This window comes from Perca fluviatilis, chromosome 23, assembly GCF_010015445.1.
Source record: "Perca fluviatilis chromosome 23, GENO_Pfluv_1.0, whole genome shotgun sequence".
NCBI classification, from domain to species: domain Eukaryota; kingdom Metazoa; phylum Chordata; class Actinopteri; order Perciformes; family Percidae; genus Perca; species Perca fluviatilis.
Window position 1 is genome coordinate 50001 of NC_053134.1, and position 8273 is coordinate 58273.

The following is an 8273-nucleotide window of genomic DNA, read 5'->3' on the forward strand; positions in this document are numbered from 1 at the left end:
ATTACTGCAGTAAAAGTACTAATACCACACTTTAATAATACTCTAAAAGCAATGCAGTGAAAATGTTACTACAGTAAAAGTGTGTAAGTATCATCAGTAAAATGTAGTTAAAGTATTAAAAGTAAAAACAGATGTCTGAATGTTTGTTATTCTGAGACGATCAACATTGATTCTGATAGAAAATAAAAACATTTCTGCCTTTTCATCAGAGTGATACATCGTCTTAAAACATATATTAAACTGTATGTATATGTAGGGTAACCCTACACACACACACACACACACACACACACACACACACACACACACACACACACACACACAGACACAGAGACACACACACACAGACACACACACACACACAGAAACACACACACACACACATACACACACACACAGACACACACATACACACACACTGTTTCCTTGTGTCTCCAGTATAATTATAACTTGTATTATTTAAATGAATCCATCAGGATTGTATTGTTTTCTGATGAAAACATTGTGAATGAATAATGTATGAGCCTTAATAAAGACCATTGCTGCAGCTCTCTCAGATGCTAATCAGCTGATTAACATGCTGAGTGTTTCAGGAAGAGAAGAAGAAGAGGTTTAAAGGTCACCCCCAACAGAATACCCGACCACCTGGAACATGAAGCCGAAGTCAGATAGCCCTGTCAGGTTCATACAGGAACATTTTCCTCATCCCCCCCCCCCCCCTAATTTTAAAAAGCATAAGGGTGACATTTAAGAAGGGCTTGTTTATCACTAAGAGCAGTCATCAAATGTAATTGATTTATTAATAATGTAACAACAACCTATTTCACCAGTAAACAGATGAGAAAAGGGTATTTTACAATGACTTTGAATGCCACACAAGGTTTACCAGTTTCATGTAAAGGCACCATTTAGTCCTGCCTGTGTCACACGCTCATGCACACACACACGTATGCACACACACACACACACGCACGCACGTACGCACGCACAAACACAGACACACACACATGCACGCACACACAGACACACACATGCGCACATGCACGCATGCGCAAACAGACACATGCACACACACACACATACACATGTGCACACACACACACACACACACACAAACACACACACACTCACACAAACACACACAGACACACACACACTCTCACACACAGACACACTCTCACACACACACACACACACACACACACACACACACACAAACACACACACACTCTTAAACACACAGACACACTCACACACACAGACACACACAAACACACACACACCAAAACACACACACACACACACACTCTCACACACACACACACTCCCACAAAAACACACACACACAGACACACACACACATACACATGTGCACACACACACACACACACGCAAACACACACACACTCACACAAACACACACAGACACACACACACAAACACACACGCACGCACGCACGCACACACACAGACACACACACACAGAAACACACACAGACACACACAAAAACACACACACACACACACACACAGACATACACACACACACACACACACACACAGACACACACACATACAAAAACGCACACACACACACACACACAGATACACACACACACACACACACACACGCACACACACACACACACACACACGCACACACAAAAACACACACACACACACAGAAACACACACACAGAGACATACACACACAGACACACACACACACAGATACACACACACACACAGATACACACACACACATGCTGTTGAAACATTTATTTTTTTGCTCACAAAAAACAGTTAAATGAAAAAGAAAATTGCAGAAAAAAATATAGAAAAGAGGCCAGAAGGTCTTTTCAAAGTGCTGACTTCCTGATTGAAGTGGTAACAGTAACCATGGAGGTGATTGGCCAGGTGTGTATAATTATTGGCCAATCAGCTCAAGGAGTGTCATTCTGAACGTTTTGAAATGGCAACCATGTGACTTTATGTCAGATTGTTGTGTCTGATGCAGAGAACTGTGTTCAGTGGGTGTTTAGACTTGTGGAGACTTGAGAAGAGGTTTCTCTCTGTGGGTCAGTTTAAATAATGGTGCTATGATGTCATTTTAGTGTGTTAGCAGTTGTGTGTTGGTGGTGTGCTGCTTTTATCAAATCATCTTCATCTTACAGCTGTTCTACAGGTTATATACAGCTGTTCTACAGGTTATATACAGATGTTCTACAGGTTATATACAGCTGTTCTACAGGTTATTTACAGGTTATATACAGATGTTCTACAGGTTATATACAGATGTTCTACAGGTTATTTACAGATGTTCTACAGGTTATTTACAGGTTATATACAGATGTTCTACAGGTTATATACAGATGTTCTACAGATTATTTACAGGTTATATACAGATGTTCTACAGGTTATTTACAGGTTATATACAGATGTTCTACAGGTTATATACAGATGTTCTACAGATTATTTACAGGTTATATACAGATGTTCTACAGGTTATTTACAGGTTATATACAGATGTTCTACAGGTTATATACCAGTGTTTCTCCAAGGCAAAGTACTTCCAGGGCGTTCAGAAGATGATGGGGGCGTGGAGCAATATTTTTGGGAAAGGGGTTGAGGTGCCCTTGGGGCGTTTGTTTGAAAGCTAGTTTAAACCAAAGATTCACAATAACAATACATGTTTACACTTAAACTACTAAAGAATAAGTAGTCTGCAACATTAAAAGCTGCCAGTTTACAGCACAGCGACTGGACCAGACGGGTATCCTAACTTCTCTGTGCTTCTGTCAGCTTTGTTTGGCGCAGCTCTGTGCTGCCTTCATGGAAACGGGAGCGTCAGAGCATCGTCTTAAATGAGCTCCGTAGCTACTACGTTGAAGCGCGCGTTCAGATAAAAAAATAAATAAAAAACAATCGCGCCCCATGTTGCACAAGTAGACTTTATATTTAACCGTAACACTTTTTCGTCAGATGGTTTATTAAACACAACGTTTCCTACTGTACCTGGAAGCAGCTTCATTTCACGGAGAAAGAGAGAAAGAAAAGAGATAGAGGCAGTGATGTCACTGTTTACTGTAACGGGACTCTCACACCTCCACAAAACACAGCGCGATGTGGGGTTACGCTTTTGCACAGACAGGCGATAGCAAACATAGCTAGACTCTTCTAAGTATTAAAAAAGGGCTCTCACTAACTTTCAAAGGTTGTACACTTATTTCCATTCGGCAGTAGGTGTCGTTCTTCAAGTCGTTTGTCATCACCAAAATACTTGTATGTGTGCGTGTGTGTGTGTGTGTGTGTGTGTGTGTGTGATCCTTCTGCTTTTACCCCTTGATAAGTGCCAGCTTGTTTTCCGTTGGAACAGTTCGATTTTAGATTTGAATGAAAAATAGATTTGATTGTTAAATTGCTAGCTGTTTCTGATTGGCTACTGTTAGTGTTTGTAATAATAATAATAATAATAATAATAAGCATAATACATTTTATTTAAAGCTCATTTCATGACACCCAAGGTCACTTCACAAACAAAAAAGGACATTCAAATTATAGTCATCTTCTAAAGGTGCTGAGGTTCACACCATGCAGCAAGCCTTTTGATAATACCTATTTATAGTTTGAATGTTACATATCTAGTCGTTCTGATTGGCTGCTGTTATTTAATTTGAATGTCAAATGGTTGCATTTTTCTTTAAAACCTGTAAATATATATCATTTCTATTCACATGGCTTTTGATACCTGGGAAAGGTATTTTTATTATTTTTGATAACAATAGTAACAACAATAATAGGCCATATTGGGGCGTAATCATTAATATTCGGGGCATTTAGCCTACATAATATTTGATGGGGGCTTAGGGACCTGGATAATGGATAGGGCTGGCGGCAAAAGGTTGAGAACCACTGTTATATACAGATGTTCTACAGGTTATTTACAGGTTATATACAGATGTTCTACAGGTTATTTACAGGTTATATACAGATGTTCTACAGGTTATATACAGATGTTCTACAGGTTATATACAGATGTTCTACAGGTTATGTACAGGTGTTTTACAGGTGTTATACAGATGTTTTACAGATGCAGCTGTGTGTAACAGCAGATCATAATCAAAGCCAAACAGGTTTCAGTTTTCAGCAACGATCACCCGCTTGTGGGTGCAACGATCCAGAAATCTGCAGAATTTAGTGGAAGTTTTATTTAATGTTTAATATGAGCAGAGACGTGGCTGCGTGGGCCGGATCATAACTATAATAACTATAATTACAGGCACAAAATGAGAGGAAGAGCAGAACAAAGAGAGAGAGAGAGAGACAGAGAGAGAGAGAGAGAGAGGGGGATGGCAGAGAGAGAGAGAGAGAGAGAGAGAGGGGGATGGCAGAGAGAGAGAGAGAGATAGAGAGAGAGATATAGATATAGAGAGAGAGAGACAGAGAGAGTCTGAGAGACCTCCATCACCATCAACAGCCCCCCTCAACCTGAACCACAGCCATCCACCTCCACCCTAACTAACACCAGACCATCACAACAACATGCAGAAATGCCCACCCCCTCCACCACAGACCCACACAGAGAGGCTACTACCAACCAGCCTAAACCCACACAGAGAGACCACTACCAACCAGCCTAAACCCACACAGAGAGGCTACTACCAACCAGCCTAAACCCACACAGAGAGACCACTACCAACCAGCCTAAACCCACACAGAGAGACCACTACCAACCAGCCTAAACCCACACAGAGAGGCTACTACCAACCAGCCTAAACCCACACAGAGAGGCTACTACCAACCAGCCTAAACCCACACAGAGAGGCTACTACCAACCAGCCTAAACCCACACAGAGAGACCACTACCAACCAGCCTAAACCCACACAGAGAGACCACTACCAACCATCCTAAACCCACACAGAGAGGCTACTACCAACCAGTCTAAACCCACACAGAGAGACCACTACCAACCAGTCTAAACCCACACAGAGAGACCACTACCAACCAGCCTAAACCCACACAGAGAGACCACTACCAACCAGTCTAAACCCACACAGAGAGACCACTACCAACCAGTCTAAACCCACACAGAGAGACCACTACCAACCAGCCTAAACCCACACAGAGACCACTACCAACCAGCCTAAACCCAGACAGAGAGACCACTACCAACCAGCCTAAACCCACACAGAGAGACCACTACCAACCAGCCTAAACCCAGACAGAGAGACCACTACCAACCAGCCTAAACCCAGACAGAGAGACCACTACCAACCAGTCTAAACCCAGACAGAGAGACCACTACCAACCAGCCTAAACCCACACAGAGAGGCCACTACCAACCAGCCTAAACCCACACAGAGAGGCCACTACCAACCAGCCTAAACCCACACAGAGAGACCACTACCAACCAGTCTAAACCCACACAGAGAGGCCACTACCAACCAGCCTAAACCCACACAGAGAGGCTACTACCAACCAGCCTAAACCCACACAGAGACCACTACCAACCAGTCTAAACCCACACAGAGAGACCACTACCGACCAGCCTAAACCCACACAGAGAGACCACTACCAACCAGCCTAAACCCACACAGAGAGACCACTACCAACCAGTCTAAACCCACACAGAGAGACCACTACCAACCAGCCAGCCTAAAACCCACACAGAGAGACCACTACCAACCAGCCTAAACCCACACAGAGAGACCACTACCAACCAGCCTAAACCCACACAGAGACACCACTACCAACCAAAAAGCGCAAACCCACAAAACACTACCAACCAGCCTAAACCCACACAGAGACCACTACCAACCAGTCTAAACCCACAGAGAGAGGCTACTACCAACCAGCCTAAACCCACACAGAGAGGCCACTACCAACCAGCCTAAACCCAGACCCAGCCCCCATCACCCTCCACGACCAACAAAACAAGACATCACTAACCCTCCGACAGACATATTCCTGTGCAGTGTAACTACTTTTTTCGGGAAAATGTAAAGTTAAACTTTACTACTGAAAATTTGGTAACGAAACGTAGTTCCTTTTTCAATTCGGCGCAACGTTACTTTTCCCAGGGACAGATTTGACAGCAACACTGCCTTCTGAGCTGCGCGCTCACAAGCTCCACACGGTACATGACAGAGGCTGGTAGTAGCGGAGCAATGCTGCAGCCAACGCTAGCTAACTTTTGAGAGCGTTTTTAGCTTCGTGGCTTTTTACTGGATGGCGCTCTGAGCGGAGAACTACGTGACACATGCCACTACATTGCTGAGGACTGGCAGTTAAATCAGCCGTCCTACAAACAGAGCACGCCAGGCAGACACAAAGCTGACAACCTCACAGATTGATGCGGTGGAGATGATCTCATACATAGACTAGGCTACACGCAGGGGACCGCTGTGGACTTGTGTATGTCGCAAGGACACGCAAGGACTTCCAGAAAAGAGGCTGCATGTGTCTATGACAATGCACGGACCGTCGTGGCTGCGCGACCAGTACTACAAGTAGATATGGACATTACACATTAACACCGTGTAACGGCGATGACCTGCCGATATGCATTCAACCCGTGCTGGACTCGTTCATAATGAATCAGCCATCCCTCTGTGAGGAGAGAATCTGCAGTGGAGTTCAGACACTTCACTGATAAACCAGAGATTGACTTTATGGTCAAAGATAGCTTTTGTATAATTAACTTCAGTCTCTGACAGAGACGCCTGCTTTTAAAAGTAACGTAAAAGTAACAAGTAAATTAAAAAGTTACTTTCCATAGGGGGTAACTAAGTAAAGTAAAGGATTACTTTTTTAAGAAGTAACGAGTAACGAGCAAACACTACTTTTTAAAAGTAACTTCCCCAACACTGTTCCTGTGTGCTGTATACGTTCTGGAATCCAGATCGGACCGCATTTTTCTGTCCGAGCCCGGCCCGCGTCCCTCAGAGTTGTACCCGAGCCCGGCCCGAGCCCGACAGGCATTAAGATATTTCTGTCCAAGCCCGACCCGAGCCGACACAGTTAGAATCTTGGTTTTGTTTGTAGGAAGGCATTCAGAAATGTCAACAGATGAGCACATGAGCGCACACAGGGCAACAAGCGCACGTTAACACAGACGCACACCTACATAACAAGCAATATTCTTGTTGTCATGTTGTTGCTGATATCCATCAGTGTTGTTCTTATTGTTACATTGTGTTGACATGATGAATGTTAACATAATGCTCTATAATCTGCATGCTACTGAACAACTGGATGTAAATGTGTTAAATGTTTCCCTACTGTGTGTCAATATGGTCATGCTAATAAAGCCTCTTTGAATTAGAATTGAATTGAGAGAAAGAGAGAGAGAGAGAGAGAGAGGGAGAGAGAGAGGGTTTATACATCACTGCTGACTGTCAGCCAATCACGGAGCGGCAAAAAAAAAAGAGAGAGAGAGAGAGAGAGAGAGACAGAGAGAAAGACAGAGAGAGACAGAGAGAAAGACAGAGAGAGAGAGAGAGACAGAGGGAGAGGAGGTGGTGATGGTGTTTGGTCTTTTTATAGAGCAGTAGAGAAAAGTTTCAGAACGAAGCAGAGAAGAGGAGGATAAAACAGGAGGAAGAGGATAAAACAGGAGGAAGAGGAGGATAAAACCGGAGGAAGAACAGGAGGAAAAAGAGGAAGAGGAGGATAAAACAGGAGGAAGAGGAGAAGAGGAGGAGAGGAGGAAGAGGAGGATGATTACAGAGTCTAAACTGGAAAAATAAAACCAAGAAACTGCAGAAAAAGAGGAATTCTGTTCTGAGAGAACATTGAACTGTGAGTCCGAATATTTATTGTTTTTATTCTCGAGATTCATTTCAATATATTCTTACAACTCGATGTATTATATACACATGTATATATGTATATATATATATATATATATATATATATATATATATATATATATATATATACACACACATGTATATATATGTATATATATATATATATATATATATATTATTTGACACAACCTGACATCTGAAGAGTTTAAACATTAGTTGTGATTATGAATCATTACATCTGTAACATGTATTGTAGCCACAGCCGTCCAATCAGAGCTCGCTCATTAAACCGTTTCTGTATATAAACAAGGAACTGTAGTTCATTATACTGTAAAAAACTATATTTCCTTGTTTGTTATTTCAGAAGAAACAACCAGCCAACGTTGTCATGGAGACAGAAGAGAAAAATTTCAAGAATGATGCAGATGTTGAGACCATGTCCAGATGTTGAGACTGTATCC